This window comes from Littorina saxatilis, linkage group LG1, assembly GCF_037325665.1.
Source record: "Littorina saxatilis isolate snail1 linkage group LG1, US_GU_Lsax_2.0, whole genome shotgun sequence".
NCBI lineage: Eukaryota > Metazoa > Mollusca > Gastropoda > Littorinimorpha > Littorinidae > Littorina > Littorina saxatilis.
The window spans coordinates 25,212,074-25,232,420 of NC_090245.1; the positions used below are offsets into that span (position 1 = coordinate 25,212,074).

The 20,347-nt window shown below is 43.3% G+C and overlaps 1 protein-coding gene and 1 long non-coding RNA gene across 2 annotated transcripts in view; one reads left to right on the forward strand and one right to left on the reverse strand.

Annotated features, from left to right (window-relative positions):
- Positions 1-20,347, forward strand: part of LOC138965619 (uncharacterized) — a 498,821-nt gene that overhangs the window by 222,621 nt on the left and 255,853 nt on the right. The gene's annotated exons all lie outside the window — the stretch shown is intronic.
- LOC138965511 (uncharacterized) overlaps positions 1-20,347 on the reverse strand; it is a 422,657-nt gene that overhangs the window by 116,007 nt on the left and 286,303 nt on the right. The window lies entirely within an intron of this gene.

Here is a 20,347-nt window from a genome sequence, read left to right on the forward strand (position 1 = left end):
TCTTTATCATTTTCTGATTCCAAAAATATATAAATATGTTATATTTGAATTAAAAACAAGCTCTGAAAATTAAAAATATAAAAATTATTATCAACATTAAATTGTTCAAATCAATTTAAAAACACCTTCATCTTATTCCTTGTCGGTTCCTGATTCCAAAAACATATAGATATGATATGTTTGGATTAAAAACACGCTCAGAAAGTTAAAACGAAGAGAGGTACAGAAAAGCGTGCTATCCTTCTCAGCGCAAGTACTACCCCGCTCTTCTTGTCAATTTCACTGCCTTTGCCGTGCGCGGTGGACTGACGATGCTACGAGTATACGGTCTTGCTGCGTTGCGATGCGTTCAGTTTCATTCTGTGAGTTCGACAGCTACTTGACTAAATGTAGTAATTTCGCCTTACGCGACTTGTTTTTTTTTTTACAAGACATTCCCTCAGCATAAAAAACTTAAAGACACAGTTTTTCCCGTGCAAACGATTCGGCTCACTGTTACGAAGGGTTTTTTCTGGAAGTGTCTGTGTGTAAATAACTATTCTATCAGAAATGCATGTCCTAACTCTGTTTACTAAGTCATTCCATTTCACACACACACAGCACTCAAACAAGGCACAGAGATTTAAACAAGTTATTGCCCTTTGCCCTCGTACCTATATTTAAGTCATTCACACAAAATACATGTATGGCAATTCACACACAATCAACAATCACTTAAATTCACTGAAATATAGTAATAAGTTGAGTAGTTACGTGGAGGAATATCTGTCCCTCGATTGTAAGGCTTCTTTTTAAGCCGACTGTCTATATGATACTTACCGAGACAGTACTATTCTTGCACATTATCTATTATAGGCCGAAAAAATTGGACAAAACGCTGAGTGGGTACAATTATCTCCCATAACCATGCGCCACCGTGGATCCCAAGCACTGTCCGAGTGCTTCCCCCTTACGGGAGCTAGGTGGCGCGTCCTCTTTCTTTATGAGCTGCAGACCCTCAAAAAGCCCATAACATATCAAGAGGGGAGGCGGGAGGGAAACTCTAATAGTACTGTCTCGGTAAGTATCATATAGACAGTAGGCTTAAAAAGAAGCCTTACAGTCAATATAACACTTACCTCGACAGTACTATTCTTGCACAGAATACCAGAGTGGTGTGAGGGTGATATGTAGAGTATTAAACTCCTTAATCAAAATCACTTAAATCCAAGGATTAAGATACCCAGGCAATTTTCTAACAGTACTACCGTAAAAGAAAATATACCCAAGAAACATACCTTAGACTGACGTGACCATGCTGGCAACCACTGCTGTGTGGTGAACTCAATGTCAAAGTCCAGGCCACTCAAAGCTTGAATACCACTGAGTCTACGGCAAGTGGCTAAAGCGATGAGGAACACAGTCTTAAAAATCAGCAACTTGATACTGATGCCTGTCAGGGGTTCAAACTCATTGCTACGCAGGAGTTTGAGGACCAGGAAGACATCCCCCTTGGGAAATGAAACCCGAGGTTTAGACACCGCTGCATTGCTAATACCCGAAAGGACATTAGCGATGAGGGAGGACCTGATCAAGTGTTCAGGTCTGCGACCAGTAGCGGCCGCAAACGTGGAAGTGATGGCAGATTTGTATCCAAGAAGAGTCTTAGAAGAAAGACTCTTCTTTTGATACACTTCCACCAGGAAGTTGGCCAAGTCCTGTGTTGAGGGATAAAGCGGCTTTATCCCCTTGGACAAGGCGAAGGTGGCCCAAGCTCTCCAGCGTAAGTCGTAGAGCTGATTAGTTGATCGCCTCTTAGCGTTCAAGGAAAACTCTACTGAACTCTTGTGCAATCCTAGTGCAAGCAGTTTGGAGAGCACAAGAGCCATGCGGTCAAGCACAGACTCTCTGGACGTGGATGAGGGAGGCATGATCGAGGCTGGAGCAGACTTCCCCCGTCCAGATCCAGAGGTAGAGGGTCTACGTGGGTGAGACCGCGAAGATCTGGAAACCACGGAGCTGTTGGCCAGTAAGGCGCGACCAAAATCAGTCTTGGCCGTTCCTGCAGATATTTTGCCAGCACCCTCGGAATCAGAGATGTCGGGGGATAGGCGTAAGCATCGAGGAGCCTCCACAAGAGAGTGAATGCGTCCAAGTGGAACGCATTCGTGTCTCGAAAGGGGCTGACGTACCTGGGAAGCCGAGCGCTGAATCGAGTTGCGAACAGATCGATCAGAGGACGGTCCCACCTTGCCCACAGACGCTGTAGAACGTTGTGAGCGATGGTCCATTCTGTGGAGAGAACCTGATCGCCCCGACTGAGAATGTTGGCCAGGGCGTTCAGTTTCCCCGGAACGAACTGGACTGACATCCGGACCTGATTGGTCTGGCACCAGAGCAGAATCTCCTCCGCTAACAGGGAGAGGGACCGAGAATTGGTGCCCCCCTGGTGGCGAAGGTAAGCTAAGCATGTGGTGTTGTTGTCCCCGTTGAAAATCAGAGGGGCCAAGGACAGGCCGAATGGGAGGGCCCGAAACTCGAACACTGTGCCCTCCCAAACGAACCGGAGCAGATGTCGGTACCCCGGGGCCACCAGGATGTGGAAGTAAGCATCCTGGAGGTCCCAGACGTGGCCCAATCGTTTGGCCGGATGGCCAACCGGACCGACGAAGGGGTTTCCATCTTGAACTTGCACCTGTGAAGGTACAAGTTCAAGGTGGAGAGGTCCAACACCGGCCTGAACCGGCCGTCCTTTTTGGGGACGGCCGTCCTTTTTGGGGACGGTGAACAGGCGGGAGTAGAACCCCGGAGAAGGCTGAGAAAGGGGGTAGACCGCCTTCTTCTCGACCAACGAGTTCACCTCGTCCTGAAGAGCCTGCCATCTGGCAGGGTCTCGAGGAGGGGGGAACGTCAATGGTAGAGCGGACAATGGAGGTTGTGACGACAGCGGTAGAGAAAACCCCGACCCCACCACCCTCAAGATAAACTGGTTGGAGACCAGTCTGCCCCACATGTCGCGGGCCCGAAAAAGGGAACCGACGGACGAAAGAGGGGCAACTTGAGGGGGCGTCAACGTAGGGCCGGGACTCACTGAAAATTCTGCTGGCGGGCAGGCGCAGGCTTGCGACCACCCCCCCTGGTGGTGCTGCTTCCCCTTACCTGTCAGAGCACCCTTCTTCTTGCTTGGGAGCACGAGAAGCCGGGGCCGCAGGGGGGAACGCGACAGGCGCCTGAGAGGAGGAAGAAGGAGGCAGTGAAACTGGCTTCTTCTTCTTCTTCTTCTGAGGCTGGGAGCTGGAGGTGACTGTAGCACTTCTCTTACTCCCCGCCGCCGTCGCCGAAGCAGCGAGGCCAACCATCAGAGAATCAGTGTTCCTCTGGCGTGTGGACTCCACCACAGAACGAACAGTGTCCGGATGAAAGAGGGAAGAAGGCTGAGGAAACGTGTTTCTCAGACGCTTCCTCATATCCGGAGGCACTATAGAAGTAGTCAGAAAATGATCACGGAACAGGGCCAACAAGTGGACCCGTGTTCCAATGGCCAATTCTGCCGCAGACGTCACGCACGATCGCACGGCATGCAAAGCCCGATCCACTCGAACCGTGTCAAGGACCCGAGTGGAATCGGACTCTGCCCGATCGGGAGGGTCCAACAGTGTGGACAGCGTGCTCATCCATGTCAAGGCCTGTGATTGGGCCTCGACTGTGGAAGAAACGGTGGCCTCAAGATTGTGGAACGAAGCAGAGCTCAGTTCCACCTTCTTGACCGAAGGCACCTCCCCAACGAACACATCACCGTCAGCCCCACCCTGAACACTCGAAGTCTGGAAAGGGAGAGTTCGAGAGTCAAAGGGAAAAGGGAGGGACGAAACAGATTGGACACGAGGAAACAGTGGAGGTGCGCCTCCCGAAGGAAAGCACGGCACTGAACCCACGTCCTCCCGAGGAACATAGGTCGCGTTTGCACGTGAATCTGTACTCCTCAGGCGATGTGCTGCCGCTTCCACCGTGGCACTAAGACTAGGGTGGAACGCGAATTGCCGGCGGCCGGATCGTTCATAAAACGAGCCGCCGGCAGACGCGGCGTGTGCCTCCCGCGCCCGGGCCGAAGCGGACTCAAAGGACGAGAGGGCGTCGGAGGGAAGGACGTCCTGAAACTGACGTCCTTCTAGCTGTGCGAGGGCGAGCCTCCTGCCTCTCTTCCTCAGACCCCGGGTCCACGTCCTGTGTGTCAACCGAAGGGTTGGGAACACTAGACGACAGACGCTTAAGAGAGGCATCCGTGGCGTCAAGACGCCGCGTGATGTCTGTCATGTACTGTTGGAAAGTACGAAGCATAGCTTCGGAAGTTCCATCAGAAACCGGCAAGGGTAGAGGATCAGTGTTAACCTCAGGGCGACCCTGATCCTCCTCCCTATCGTCCTCCGACTCACTCTCATCTTCACTTCCCGACAACTCCTCAACAGCAGGAGTGTAGGGAGCTTGAGGGGGAGGAGCCGAAAGCGATGAAGCAGGCTGTGAAGAAACGCCCACAGAAGCAAGAGGCCGCGAAGACCCCTGCCCCAAAGACGAAACGTCTCCAGCAGCCGAAGGGAGAGAAAAACAAAAACCCTGCGACTGTTGGGTCAGCCCAGCCAACGAACCCCCGCCATTTATAGACTAAACAGGAACCCATCGGGTCTGATCAGAAAAGAAATGGTCCGGTCCGGTCGGGGGTGCCGATCCGGTCCGGTAGGGTGGTCCGGTGTTCCGGTCCGGTCCGGTGGTCCGGTCCGGTCCCGTACCATCCGGAGGTCCCGTTCGGCACCGAACCATCCGTACCCACAAAAGTGTTCGGGTGGTTCGGTCCGGACGTGGACATACCGTACCATCCGGACCCGTAGGTCCGGTATGGTCCGGTTCGGTGCCAGACCATCCGGACCAACAGAGGTGGTCGGGTGGTCCGGACCGGACCACTGGTCCGGTACCGGACCATCCGGACCCGTAGGTCCGGTCCGGTCCCGTACCATCCGGAGGTCCCGTTCGGCACCGAACCATCCGTACCCACAAAAGTGTTCGGGTGGTTCGGTCCGGACGTGGACATACCGTACCATCCGGACCCGTAGGTCCGGTGGTCCGGTTCGGTGCCAGACCATCCGGACCAACAAAGGTGGTCGGGTGGTCCGATCCGGACCGGTCCGGTAGGGTGGTCCGGTCCGGTCCGGTCCGGTCCGGTACCATCCGGAGGTCCCGTTCGGCATCGAACCATCCGTACCCACAGAAGTGTTCGGGTGGTTCGGTCCGGACGTGGACATACCGTACCTTCCGGACCCGTAGGTCCGGTATGGTCCGGTTCGGTGCCAGACCATCCGGACCAACAGAGGTGGTCGGGTGGTCCGGCCCGGTACCGGACCAGTAGGTCCGGTCCGGTCCCGTACCATCCGGAGGTCCCGTTCGGCACCGAACCATCCGTACCCACAGAAGTGTTCGGGTGGTTCGGTCCGGACGTGGACATACCGTACCGTAGCTGTCGAACTCACAGAATGAAACTGAACGCAATGCCATTTTTCAGCAAGACCGTATACTCGTAGCATCGTCAGTCCACCGCTCATGGCAAAGGCAGTGAAATTGACAAGAAGAGCGGGGTAGTAGTTGCGCTAAGAAGGATAGCACGCTTTTCTGTACCTCTCTTTGTTTTAACTTTCTGAGCGTGTTTATAATACAAACTTATCATATCTATATGTTTTTGGAATCAGGAACCGACAAGAAATAAGATGAAAGTGTTTTTAAATTGATTTCGACATTTTAATTTTGATAATAATTTTTATATATTTAATTTTCAGAGCTTGTTTTTAATCCAAATATAACATATTTATATGTTTTTGGAATCAGCAAATAATGGAGAATAAGATGAACGTAAATTTGGATCGTTTTATAAATTTTTATTTTGTTTTACAATTTTCAGATTTTTAATGACCAAAGTCATTAATTAATTTGTAAGCCACCAAGCTAAAATGCAATACCGAACCCCGGGCTTCGTCGAAGATTACTTGACCAAAATTGCAACCAATTTGGTTGAAAAATGAGGGCGTGACAGTGCCGCCTCAACTTTCACGAAAAGCCGGATATGACGTCATCAAAGACATTTATCAAAAAAATGAAAAAATCATTCGGGGATTTCATACCCAGGAACTCTCATGTCAAATTTCATAAAGATCGGTCCAGTAGTTTAGTCTGAATCGCTCTACACACACACGCACACACACGCACAGACACACATACACCACGACCCTCGTTTCGATTCCCCCTCGATGTTAAAATATTTAGTCAAAACTTGACTAAATATAAAAAGGGACAGTGCTTGAACTGTTCAAATAACATTTTAATTTCTGTAGAAGGATCTCGTGATCCACAAGGTCAAAAGCTTTTTTAGGTCCAAGAAAACATCACCAGAAATGTCTAACCTATTAATGGATGAGAGAGAGAGACAGACAGACAGAGACAGACAGAGAGACAGAGGGACAGACAGACAGACAGACAGACAGGCAGACAGACAGACATGAACAACGAAAGTTTTTAGAAAGGAAAACATAGAAAGAACATTGAAAACTCAGATTCAAGATTACATTTTCCCTGATAAAACAAGGAAACTTACCTCGCGGTGTCAGGGGGGCACAGACACCGATACTGCCGGTCACAAACCAAGTTGCGCCAATAAACAGGTTTAAAAATTAGGAAAGAAAGGAAGAGAGAAAGAAATAAACAAAGCCAGAAAGATTGAAAGAGAGATCGAAAGAAATACAAACAGAGAAAGAAAGAAAGAAAAAAAAACCACTAAAACAAACAAATAGACAAACAATGGATTGTACATTGTCGGCCGACTTTCGAAGCTACTTGGTTCATCGCCCTATGTTGCTTTGAGCAGTGTTTGATTGAAAGTCGACGAGAGAAAGGGGCCTTGGTGTTAGGTCTCACGCGATTTGCGTATACAGTAAAATATATATGTACTAGAATGAATACCCGCTTCGCCGGGTAGCCGGCTTCGCCGGGTAGCCGGCTTCGCCGGGAAGAAGTGCTTAGTGCCGTACGCCAGCTTCGCCGGGTCCGAACAATGGACCCGCCAAGCTTAGGTCCCTCCCAGATTCGTGGAATGGGAACAGCACGAAAATGATTTAGTGGCCATAATGCCATTCCTGACCATATCGAGTCCCATCCTTGTCGACGAATGTAACCGTGTTAATCACCTTTGGAGGCGAACACCACTCAAACAGGACTGAGCAATTTAGAGCTTATCTCTAAGCCCTTTTGAACTGTTCTGGCTTTTCAAAGGAAGGCCAGTGCATAAAATTACACAAAAGCCGCCAGACCACATCACAAACAGAACTGAAAAATCCACAGGTGTTGCTCACATAGAGACACACACACACACACACACACACACACACACACACAAACACAGAGAAGCCGTATCTATAGAGAGATAGATGACAGTGTATTTTTCGCGTGGCTATAAATTGATTCGACCTTTGCACTTTTACAGTGAGGATAATTTACGGGTCCAATTTACGTTCTGGACACTGCGGTGACCTTCTAAAAATAGTAACAACGCCGGGAATATCCGAAGACGCCATACTATAGTGCACCATACGAAGGAAGGGAGGTAAACGCTGAAAACCTGGAGAAGATGAGAAGATAAGGAAGAGTTACTTATAATGGTGAAATGAACACAAAAACCAAAATCGATTCAGCGCTGCGCGCTGAGAGCACGTGTTGAAATATCTCATCGATGATATTGTGTCCGGGGTGTAGCTGAATACGGTGTCCAAATTTCAAAAAGATCCACCGAGAACTTTGGCTTTGGTGTGTCGGTATGGGGGCCCGGGTAGCTGAGGTGGAACCAAAATGTGTTCAGCGCGCACAAAATCGGTTCAGCGCTGCGCGCTGAGAGCACGTGTTGAAATATCGACCAGGTTGTGTCCTGTACCGGGTCTACCTGAATATGCCCACCAAATTTGAAGCAGATCCATCGAGAACTTTGGCCGTGCATCGCGAATACACAGATACACAGACACACACACAGACACACAGACACAAGTCGTATATTTACATAGATAGAAGTAGTTCACAGGAAGCAATTGAGTTGTCATGCTATCTCCCACGCGATTCTCGGTTACAACATTGGCAGAAAATTGATTCAAGTAGTCAAGCAAACACAAGGAAAGAAGCAAATGATTCATCTACACAACGTGGGGGAGGGGGGGGGGGGGCTTTACCATCCACTGATAAATGGCGGGGTGTAGTGCGAAAGTCAGCTAATAAATCCCTCCAGCATCGTAAGGCAACACACCCAGACGCAATTTGATCAAACAATCGCGGAAACATTTTTTGTCAATGAAATCAAAGTACTTCTCACTTTCAAAAACTGTTTTGAATAATCGGTAGTTTTGATAAATGTCATTACTTATAATGGAACCATTCCATTCCTGCAAATACATATCAGCCATTCTCTGTTTAAACAAAGAAATAAATGTTTTTTCACACCCCACCCCTTGTTGCAACCAAACATATCCAAACCCCGTGCTAAACAATGTATTCTTTACATGTGTTGCCCAGCATGTTTTACCTCGCTCGTCCAAGATTTTTAACATTAAGTATGCCTGTCTGGGAATTCTGGATATATCTAGTGTCAACAGCTTCAACCAATATTTTATGCACCTTACTGCACTGTTGATGTACAAAGGGTAGCGTCCCAGTTCTCCATACACAAACTTGTTGGATACTTTAAGAGGAACACTTAAGAACCTTTTGCATGCAAGTGTGTGAACCTTTTCTATATTGTCTAATCTTTGGAGACCCCACATTTTAGAAGAGTACATTAATATGGATTGCACCTGGGAATCGAAAATTTTGAAAAAACAACTTTTGGAGATATCATTCAGTTTTCTAACGTGTCTAATACAGTCAATGCATGCTCGCCTCCCTTTCACCGCTAAAAAATCAACTCCCCTTTTCAAACTCATTTTTGTAGTAAACACAAAACCTAAATAATTATATTCATTAACAACCTCAAGCAATTTTCCATTCAAATACCATTTTTCATTCTTACCCAAAAAAAAACCCTTTTCTAAATACCATACATTTGGTTTTATCAATGTTAATGTTTAGGTACAGTCTTTTACATGCATCGTTTAAAACATTAATCTGCCTTTGTAATCCCAGTGCTGTGTCAGAGAGGAGAGCTAGGTCGTCCGCAAAAAGTAAAATAAATAATTCGACAAGACCGGGCAAAAACTGAATGCCATGCATTCCACCGTTTTCCACAGAGTTAGCTATCTCGTTTATAAAAAGGGAAAAAAATTGTGGACTTAGAATACAACCTTGACGGACCCCTACTGGACACTCAAAAAAATCAGTCATTCTGTCTTCAATCCTCACACATGACAAAACATTTTGATAAATGGCAACTATTGCTTTCATAAATTTTCCATTCATACCATACTGCATCAAAACGTCAAACAGTGGTTCTCTTTGAACAGAATCAAATGCCTGGCGTAGATCCACAAAACATACATATAATTTACATCCTCTCTTTGCAAAACATTTATCAACAACAGCCTTTAATGTAAAGATATGATCCACGGTGGAATAACCACGCCTAAAACCAGCCTGAGATTCTGTTAGTTTTTTATATTCTTCCGTCCATTTCACTAATCTCTTATTCAAAACAAAAGTATAACATTTACTGACTAAACTAAGTAATGAAACCCCGCGGTAATTCGCAGTTAACTTGGGATCACCCTTTTTAAAGATTGGAACAATAATAGCTTTTGCCCATTCATCCGGATAAATGCCCTGGTCAAACAGGATATTAAATAATTTTGTGAGGAAGTGGACAGCAGTATCAGCAACTAACTTTAACATTTCCGATAGAACTTCGTCGCTACCACATGCTTTTCCTTTTTTCAAATTTCTAATGGCTTCTAAAACCTCAGATTCTGTAATTACTGCATTCAAGTCGGCACATATATCATCGGTTACTTCCCTTGCACCAGCCTGCCCACCCTCTCCCTCTCTCTCCGCTTGCCTTACAACGTCAACATTAAATAGCTGCTGAAAATGTTCAAACCACTGTGCATCAGTAACCTCCTTAGAAATCCCTGACTTTTTTCTTCCCGATAACTGCTTTACTTCCTTCCAAAATAATGTCCCATCTTTTCCCAAAGAAGCCAGATGTAAAGCTTTATTACGGCTATAGCTTATTTTTTTGTTTTGGTTAACGTTTTATACTGTTTCCGTGCTTGTACATAAAGTTCGCGGTCTGTATCTGATTTACTAAGTCTATAATCAGTCAAGCGTTGCCGTGCAACAGTCTTCGCCGTATTACAATCATCGTCAAACCATAACGCAGGCCTACGCTGCTGTCCGCCTCCTACCAAAACCCTCTTTCTCATACACTCACTCGCTGACAACAATGCATCAGTAAACAATTTCAATGCTTCATCTACATCATAGTCTACAACAATAAAAGCTTGTTCATACAAATCATGTAAATCATCTCTATACCAAGTTTCCAAAAAGCTCTGATCTTTAGACTGGTCCCAACACATTTTAGAAATCCATTTTGGTTTGCTTGCCTGATCTTTGTCAGAAAAATCAATATTATTTAGGCAACTCAACACTAATGAAACAGGAAAATGTGACGAATCAACAGAAGACATGACACGTAACGAGCGAATACAATCTGAAGTACAAATATCAATAGAAATAATGAAGTAGTCAATGGTACTACCACCTGATGTAGACACGAAAGTTAAAGAATCATCACAATCAAATTGCCGTAAGCCATTCATTATAATACAACCAATCATAGAACACATATCAAGCAGCTCTTTACCAAACGCGTTTGTTTCTTTATCGTCAGAAATCCTTGCACACATTTCATAATCTGAATCTCTAAAACGCACTTTATTCCAATCCTCATCAAAACTATCATCAGGCACAGCATTATTCGAACTTGTTCTAGCATTCAAATCTCCACACACAATCAAAGAGAAATCCTCATGAATAGATTCAAACAAATCAACAATGCATTGTTCTAGAATTTCGATACCATAGCCATATTCGGAAACATCCCAAAATTTGCTGTCATATGGGTGTAAATACATGCAAATCAAAAGCACATTCTTATCTAAACCGAACAACGTTTTATTTATTTCCAGTACAACCGTGTGTTTATATTTAACATCAATGCGTTTCACTAGCTGTGACAATCGTTTTTTAACAAAAACCATCACACCACCCGAACATCTTGCTCCCTGCGATAATCTGACAGCCTTAGAAACATGCACATCATAGTCTTTAAACACAGGGTACTCTCGATTATCAAAATCAACAAAGGTTTCATTCAATGAAAAAATGTCAAAACTTAGCAAACAGTCAATCACATCCTTTACATCAAGTTTTTGTAACCAGCCGTCACAATTCCAAGTACAAATGCGAATAGAACACTGTAAAAAAGAAAAGGGTTTGTTTGTGATGTGTGTAGGACTGATAATTGTTTTGCAGGCAGCGTGATTTTCCTTTTCTTTTTCATTTACATTTGGCTCACTCGTTACTGTATATAATACACGATTCATATCTGCCCCTTGACCCCCTATATCACGCGTGCTTTCAGTGCATTCATTGACAAAGTCCACACGTTCACTGACATCAGCATCGCTTACATCAATATCGCTCACAAAGTCTGTTTTCAAAGTTTCACGTGCACTCACCCGACAGTCCCTGCCTCCATGTCTCACCGGTGTCACTCTTTTTTGCCTCCCCATAAAAAAGCTCCTCTTTCTACCATGTCTATCACTAACATCAGCATACTTCAACCTTTCCCCTACAACGGAGCGGCCTAATTCCTATCTCACTTCTGCAAGGGCCTTCCTTTCACTGTCATAAGTGTACTTTTTTCCCATCAATATACAGATGGTCAAAAGCTAAGCTAGCCCTTTTCTGCTCACTTCTAGCTTTCTTTAGAAAAGGCACCAAGTTACGTCGCATCTCTCTCACCTTCTGAGAAAAGTCTTCTCCAATGGAGATTTGACTTCCCTGTAGTTTCCGCTTTGCTTTCAGGATTGTCACTTTGTCTTTGAAGAAAGCACAGCGTGTAATCACCGGAGAGTCGGGCTTATTGCTCAGACGATGCACCCTATCAAAGACAATATCATCACCCAACTCCAGCTTATCAGTGATAAATTCTTTGAGCATTGCCTCACAATCCTCGTTCGTTTCATTTTCACTCCTGCTAAGCCCATGAAAAATGAGATTATTGCGCTTTGACCTGTTTTCTAAATCATCCATCTTTGTTTCCATCTCCCGCACGCGTTCCTCCAACATGGAATTACACGCATGCAGGTCGTCATTTTCTTGGCGTAAGTCTGTCACTTCTCCTCTGAGTCCATGTATTTCTTCTTGGAGTGCTACATTGCTGTTTCGAAGATCTTGGACATCGCACTTCATCTCGTCAAACTTTTGTTCAAAGTTTGCAGAACGCCCATCACATCCACAAGAGTTGGTTCTGCTGGTTTGTTCTGCGCACTCTCACTTCTTTCTGCACCAGTGTTCAGACGAGTTTGTCTCATTGTGTCTTGCTTTGGAGGTCCTGGGTTTAACTCGACATCTCCGCACTGAAGTAAAATACCCCCCCAAAAGAGGTAAGTGAGGACCAAACCAAGTATGACACCGTTTGTCCGAGTTCGGGGGTTGCACGTTTTCACAGTCATGGCTGCCTTTTGTTTTGCTCTTTTCAACATGAAAATGTCAAATATTATGGCAAACCGGCCACATACTGGCCTGAAATCTTGATTTCCGGAAGGCATGACACAAAAACAATCCGCACACCAAAGGATAATGCACAACACTTTTGTTATCCTGAGAAATTAAACGAAAATGACAGAGCTCCAAGCATGCGTCCGCACTCGCTGAACCACAGCTCACGACAGAGAGAGAGAGAGAGAGAGAGAGAGAGACTCAGACTCAGACTCAGACTCAGAACTTTATTACAAAAGGATAAAGGTTTTAGGCAAAGCCTATTCTTCCAACCTGTCCTTTATACAACACAGACGCACATTACAAATATAAATTCAATCATATAAAATACAGAAATACATTCTACAGAATGCAACACAATGTGCATTTAAGGAATTACATAAGGAGAACTAAAAAAATTACAAAATTACATTGACATAGTTATACCTTTCATTTGGGAATAAGTTGCTCCGATCAGCTACACATCCGTTAACATTAGTACAAAATGTTTAACAAAATAACAATCGAACAAGACATTTCATTCACGAATGATGTGTGAACGTGACTGTCTCTTAAACATTTTCACTGAAGTTGCATTTCTTATCTGTTGGGGTAAGGAGTTCCAGAGAAACGCTCCCGAGAAGGCTAAGCTCGATTTGTAGAGGTCTATGCGAGGTATAGGAGGGATGATTTTTTGGGACCCATATCTTTTTGTGGCATGTTTGAAATGTGATTGCAAATATTTAGGACAGTCGTCATTTAGAATTTTATACATGAACACAGCCTTGTTTAACGTCAACTGATCTTTCAAGGGGAGGAAATTCAAGAGCTTTAGTTTATCATCCGTGGACCTATTCAAATCATGCAGAATAAGTTTTGCAGCTCGGCGATGCAGGGAATTGAGTCTTTTTAAATGAACATCACTGCAGTTATCCCAAAGTGTCGATGCGAAGTTTATATGAGGCATTATGTGGGCGTAATAGAACATTTTGAGTGCTGCAGAATCAGCGTAATGCCTTAATTTTGATAACAGGTACAAATTTTTTGATACTAGTTTGCAAATATTACTCAAATGAGTTTGCCATTTCAACTCTTGATCAATGGTAACACCCAATAATCTATGTTCCCTAACTTGCTGCACTTGAGTTGAACCAACTGACAGTTGTAATTGTAAAGGGCTTAATTGGTGTTTTTGTCTCGTGGTTATCACCATACTCTTTGTTTTAATCGGATGAATGATCATTGCATTAGAAACGCACCACTCAGTGATTTCATCCACACTTGTTTGAAGAGAAGAGTTAACGGATTCCAAAGATTTTTGACTGGTGTGAACAGAAGAGTCATCCGCGAAGAACTCACATCTAACTTTTTCATCGGACACATGAAGGGGTAAATCATTTATATAAATACAGAACAAGATAGGTCCTAATACAGACCCTTGAGGGACACCACTTCTGACAAACTCATTTGACGAAGTTTTACAGTTAATGGATACATACTGTTTCCGTTTTGAAAGATACGATTCAAAAAAGGCACAGGCTGAGTCGTCTTTTAAATAGCATTTTAATTTCTTTAGTAGAAGTGAGTGATCTACTAGGTCAAAGGCTTTCTTAAAGTCCAAAAACAACGCTCCCGTAATGTCTGCTTTGTTTATTGCTGACAGCCAAGTCTCGCATAAAGAGCTTAAGGCGGTGTGGCAGGAATGCTTAGAGCGGAATCCAGACTGAAAAGGATGAAACAGATTCATTTGTTCCATATATGCCAGTAGGTGTTTTTGTATGTGCTTTTCTAAGGGTTTAGATAGAACAGGTAAGAGGGAAATAGGTCTAAAGTTGTTTGGGTCTGTAAGATCCTTATTTTTTGGAAGTGGTAATACTTTTGCACACTTTAAAATAGAAGGGAACACGTTTTGTTGTATGCTTAGGTTATAAACATAAGTTAGGGAATCGACAATGTAAGGTAAAGCAAGTTTTAGCAACTTGACTGGAATCTTGTCTGGACCCATTGACTTCTTATTCACCATTTGTTCTGCCAGTTTTCCTACTTCGTGCACTGAGATTTGAGGAATAGAAAACGTGTCAGTTTGAGTCAACTTTTGTCCACAGAATGTTTTTAATTTTTCAACACAATCATCCGTATCAAGGTAATCATTGTGATTGAGACAAGATTTTAGGTTGTCTGCTAGCGAAATGAAGTGTTTGTTAAAGAGAGAGAGAGAGAGAGAGAGAGAGAGAGAGAGAGAGAGAGAGAGAGAGAGAGACCTTGGTTAAGCCACACACAGTGAAAACAAGTTTTAGTCAATATGTTGCGGATTTCCGAGGCCCAACATCTTTTCCCGCTTTCATCCATGTTACGCAACATTGAGTAGGCTTGTTTGAGCAATCTGTCGTCTCTCATCGTAAGCAATTTAAACCAATATTTCAAACAACGCACATTGGAGTTTACAAAAAGAAGGTATCTGCCAAGTTCTCCATTAACCATTCTGTTTGGTGTACATGTTGGAACACCTTAAAGGCGTTTACATGCCATGGGGTGCACTTTCCCCATGGTGTTTAACCGGGAATAACCCCAGATTTTGGAGTAATACAACAAAACTAGTGGTACCCGTGCTACGCACTTTGTGTGCTGCGCATGCGATGTCATTTTGTTGGTTATGTGCTTGTGAAAATGTTGTTTGCACCCCTCCCCCCCCCCCCGCACATTATCCCGCATATAATGAATTATATTCTCTTGGTGAAAAATAAAATGTTAACCCTTACACCGGTGCAATTCTGTAACACATGTTACATAGCCACTGGTGAATTAACAGAGAGAAAAATAACAAAAAACAGTCATATAGGTTTTCGCATCAATGGGAGGTAATCGGAACTGACCAAAAAGACTGCGCGACCGCACGCGACTATACAAACAAACAAAATAAAATACAGCAGGTATGGCGTTTGCATGAATCCATGATTACGTCTACATGAACAACAGTGATAAAAGTGCGCATCTCTTCCCAGCCGTGCAGCGCTTTGAAAGTTGGAAGCATTAAAATTTAAACGGGTTTTTAAAAAGCCATCGTGAAGATACGAAAAAAAGTATGACGTGTAAAATACTTATGATTCAAACGCATAGTAGTATAACATATGTAACTGACAACAGAAAATATATACATGGTTCACACACACAATCGAGTGCACACATCCATGCTTATTTAAAGTCATGTACACACACACACACATACATACATGGCATCAAGCAACACACAATTAAATGACACATATGGAATATGGAAAACGTATAATGGACATGAACATGGCAAGTAATTTACACCGTTACCTACTATAAAATTGATGATATATATATACCACTCACTTGCTATTCGCCTAAAAGCTTGCGGTGTGCTGTGACACATATAAGAAACCAGAAGAAAAAAGGACTTTACTTTGGCGAAAAGAGCATATGCTGCTTATTTTTGTACATAACTGCTATAACTGTATTTTTTCCGAACACTTACATGTAAACAACATAGAGATATATCTTACCATTTCACTAAGACAGCCAAAATAACGGTCAAATTAAGGGGAGATCATGATGACGTACATGTCTATGGTTGCACCGGGGGAAAATATTTAGTCGCTGGAACCTATAAGGTTGTGAAGAAAATGTTGTTTGCACCCCCCCCCCCCCCCCCGCACATTATCCCGCATATAATGAATTATATTCTCTTGGTGAAAAATAAAATGTTAACCCTTACACCGGTGCAATTCTGTAACACATGTTACATAGCCACTGGTGAATTAACAGAGAGAAAAATAACAAAAAACAGTCATATAGGTTTTCGCATCAATGGGAGGTAATCGGAACTGACCAAAAAGACTGCGCGACCGCACGCGACTATACAAACAAACAAAATAAAATACAGCAGGTATGACGTTTGCATAAATCCATGATTACGTCTACATGAACAACAGTGATAAAAGTGCGCATCTCTTCCCAGCCGTGCAGCGCTTTGAAAGTTGGAAGCATTAAAATTTAAACGGGTACAATTTTAGCCATCGTGAAGATACGAAAAAAAGTATGACGTCTAAAATACTTAATGATTCAAACGCATAGTATAACATATGTAATTGACAACAGAAAATATATACATGGTTCACACACACAATCGAGTGCACACATCCAATCCATGCTTATTTAAAGTCATGTACACACACACACACATACATACATGGCATCAAGCAACACACAATTAAATGACACATATGGAATATGGAAAACGTATAATGGACATGAACATGGCAACTAATTTACACCGTTACCTACTATAAAATTGATGATATATATATACCACTCACTTGCTATTCGCCTAAAAGCTTGCGGTGTGCTGTGACACATATAAGAAACCAGAAGAAAAAAGGACTTTACTTTGGCGAAAAGAGCATATGCTGCTTATTTTTGTACATAACTGCTATAACTGTATTTTTTCCGAACACTTACATGTAAAAAACATAGAGATATATCTTACCATTTCACTAAGACAGCCAAAATAACGGTCAAATTAAGGGGAGATCATGATGACGTACATGTCTATGGTTGCACCGGGGGAAAATATTTAGTCGCTGGAACCTATAAGGTTATACGGCGACTTATCAGGTGATAATGTTTCGAACTATTTAGTAAACAAATCTATGGAATATTTTGGAGTTCCATTAACAGATAAACAGATCTATCTATCTTCTTATTATTTTAGGTTCGTCTGGGGTAGAGAAATAAAACAAAACAGCTAGGTTCGTCTGAGGTGCGGTCGCGTGTTTAGTCGAACCGAAAGTTGAAGAAGAACCAATCACAGATCTCTTTCGCCGCGATGTCAAAGTTCAGGTCAAAGTTCACTGTTGTCTGCTCAAATTTGCGAGACAAACCTCTTCAAACTTTGTTCGTGGACAAAATTGGAAGTCGGGACCTAGCGGAATCGATTTCCTGGGTCACGTTGGCATAGCAACCGAAGGAGAAGGCACAAATCCGCGCGGTTTGGTCACAGGAATCGAAAAACCACCGAAAATCCTACCAGTATTATATAGTAGATTGGCTGAACTTTTGCATCAAAAATTTTTAAAAGAGAGAAAGAGAGAGAGAGAGAGAGAGAGAGAGAGAGAGAGAGAGAGAGAGAGAGAGAGAGAGAGAGAAAGACAAGAGAGAGAGAGAGAGAGGGAAAGAGAGAGAGAGAGAGAGAGAGAGAGAGAGAGAGAGAGAGAGAGAGAGAGAGAGAGAGAGAGAGAGAGAGAGAGAGTCTGAAGTCTGAAGTCTGAAGTCTAGTAAACAAAAACAAGAACATCCTACTAGTATCGCCCTGTTTCGTTTACGGATTATGTTGGGCGGGGATATAGCTCAGTTGGTAGCGCGCTGGATTTGTATTCAGTTGGCCGCTGTCAGCGTGAGTTCGATCCCAGGTTCGGCGGAAATTTATTTCAGAGTCAACTTTGTGTGCAGACTCTCTTCGGTGTCCGAACCCTCCCCCCGTGTACACTACATTGGGTGTGCACGTTAAAGATCCCACGATTGACAAAAGGGTCTTTCCTGGCAAAATTGCTTAGGCACAGTTAATAATTGTCTACCTATACCCGTGTGACTTGGAATAATAGGCCGTGAAAGGTAAATATGCGCCGAAATGGCTGCAATCTACTGGCCGTATAAAATTTCATCTCACACGGCATCACTGCAGAGCGCCTAGAACTGTACCCACGGAATATGCGCGATATAAGCGTCATTGATTGATTGATTGATTGATTATGGATTACGAATGGAAAGCGCCTTCATGACAAATGTAGAAAAACGTAGCAATAGCGGCTTACTAGTGTTTGAAAACAGCATGGTTAATTTAAACAATGATGGGATTCTAGTGTATTTTCGTGGAATATAATATTCTCTTAACTCAGAATATTTAGGGCATACTAAAACAAGGTGGACTTCATCTTCAACACTGCCACAACAAAATGGACAAGATAAATCAGCGGAGGTTGCATTTAAATTAAAGCGAAATCGATGCACTTTCAGAGGAGATACTCCCAATCTAAGTATAATTAGAAGATTTCTAGCTTTGATATGTTTCAAATCACTTAAATAGTTGGATAATATTAGGGTTGATTTGAAGGTTCAGTACACACTCTACACACACACACACACGCACACACACACACACACACACACACACACACACACACATACACCATGACCCTCGTCTCGATTCCCCCTCTATGTTAAAACATTTAGTCAAAACTTGACTAAATGTAAAAAATTTCTCCATTCCCCCTCTATGTTAAAACATTTAGTCAAAACTTGACTAAATGTAAAAAATTTCTCCAGGGGCTTGCAACGTAGTACACCTTACTGGGAGAATGCAAGTTTCCAGTACAAAGGACTTAACATTTCTTGCATACTGCTTGACTAAAATCTTTACAAACATTGACTATATTCTATACAATAAACACTTAACAAGGGGAAAAGGAGAAACAGAATCCGTTAGTCGTCTCTTACGACATGCTGGGGAGCATCGGGTAAATTCTTCCCCCTAACCCGCGGGGGGTTCCATCAACATTATTTTCATTGGAATCCACATAGAAAATATATATTCTGTTGATGAATTTAACGTACGAAAATAATCAAGTCTAAAACTTAGAGCGATGGGCATGGAAAATAAATGCAGTCACATGAAACATGCCTTTAAAACGGTACGTCAAAAAAGAGCACAACATAAGATTGGTCGAATTATGAATATTTCATTCCTCTTACTCCTGCTCGTTGTGTATCCTATCTACCTTTCATACACACTCCGATCCCACCCCCGTAACCGAAACACACTCAGGCACGCATACTCATTCATTGACAGACACTGACTTCACTGTTTTAATCATCATTTCACAACAAAGTTTTAACCATGATTGCGACGGGCATTATCGCTGTGCTAAAATAATGCACCAGTGATTATTCTTCTGTACACATTTGTATTTTTTGGTGTGTGTGTGTGTGTGTGTGTGTGTGTGTGTGTGTGTGTGTGTGTGTGTGTGTGTGTGTATTTTTCTGCGGAATTGGCGCCATGTCATGCTACACCTTTGTTACGTCTTTATTGGAAGAACACATGATGTTTTAATCAAGCTGGTCACCATTACGAAGTCAGGTATAAAACTGACGAAATATTGGTTTCGAAAATCAGACAGACTGGCTTCTGTAGTGTTTTCTTTATCGATTGATTGGGATTTTTTTTTATTAAAGTATGCTGAAAGTTATTTCTTCGGGAATGGAAATAATGTGGTACTACTTGCAAACAAACACAATATCGTTCCACAACTCGTCTTGTACACCATCACAGATCTCTAGGATGTTAACAAGGATAAGAACAATATTCTTCCTCTGGGACACATACTTATAATCAACAGTCTGGCTGCTTCCTGTTCGCACAGTTGGAATTATTTAGCTGAATGCATTCGTAACTGACACCCGTATCATTCTGCCAAATTAATTCACCCACAAAATGCCATCATGCACAGAAAGCAGACAGGCTGATTGTTTGATTGTTGGTAGGTGTCTAGGTGGAAGGATGCTTTTATCCCTCGCT